This window comes from Chrysochloris asiatica, unplaced genomic scaffold, assembly GCF_000296735.1.
Source record: "Chrysochloris asiatica unplaced genomic scaffold, ChrAsi1.0 scaffold00482, whole genome shotgun sequence".
NCBI lineage: Eukaryota > Metazoa > Chordata > Mammalia > Afrosoricida > Chrysochloridae > Chrysochloris > Chrysochloris asiatica.
Genome location: NW_006409000.1, coordinates 282,232 through 283,017, shown reverse-complemented (window position 1 = coordinate 283,017; position 786 = coordinate 282,232). Strand labels below are relative to the sequence as shown.

At 35.8% G+C, this 786-nt stretch overlaps 1 protein-coding gene across 1 annotated transcript in view; it reads left to right on the top strand.

Moving 5' to 3' along the window:
• Positions 1-786, top strand: part of LOC102837697 (immunoglobulin superfamily member 3-like) — a 41,743-nt gene that overhangs the window by 31,602 nt on the left and 9,355 nt on the right. The window lies entirely within an intron of this gene.

The following is a 786-nucleotide window of genomic DNA, read 5'->3' as shown; positions in this document are numbered from 1 at the left end:
TGCACAACATAGAGTAGTTTCATTTTGCTGACAAAAATAAAACGCAGCATCTTCTGAATCCAGCTGCTTCTATATTTCCTTCAAAAAGAAACGTTACTAAAAGTCATTGTCCTTTAGTTTTAGGGGTTCTCTAACACATGAAACCAAGTGTTAACCATGAAAATAACAAATTGTGTTTCCTCTTTTTGAATCTAAGTGGTTTCCAGATATGCATACAGAATGCATAGAGAATAAAACTGATTTTAATTTTTTTTGAATTTTGATCATTTTAAAGTATCCACACTATCCTCAGAGAGACCAGCATGAGATGATTGGCTTGGGATGGGAATGGTGCTTTTCCTTTTCAAAGCCCCAGTAGTCACTAGCCTACACTTTGTTCTTATTAAGTGCTTATCCTACAGAGCCACACCAGGATTTCAACCTATAGTTTCGTTCCCAAAAAAGCAAGCCTTATGAATTAAGGTAAAATAAATTATACTTATTCAACTTAATAATAACAAAACACATATAACCAACATACTAAATTGTGAAAGACTGGAATATTTTCTTAATTTTGGGAACTAAGCAAACATGTTGCTTGCTGGACTTTATGTAAAACAGCCCAGGTTGAGTGATAAATAAAAGTTGAGTCCTTCTGTGGCACTAAAGGATAAGTACCGGACCATAAGGTCAGTTAGATCCCAAAGGCTGGACTTTCAAACACTCCAGTTGTTCCTCAGAAATCCTGTACAAGGTTGCTATGAGACAGATTCAACTCACCAGCACTTAGCAACAACAACAAACAGG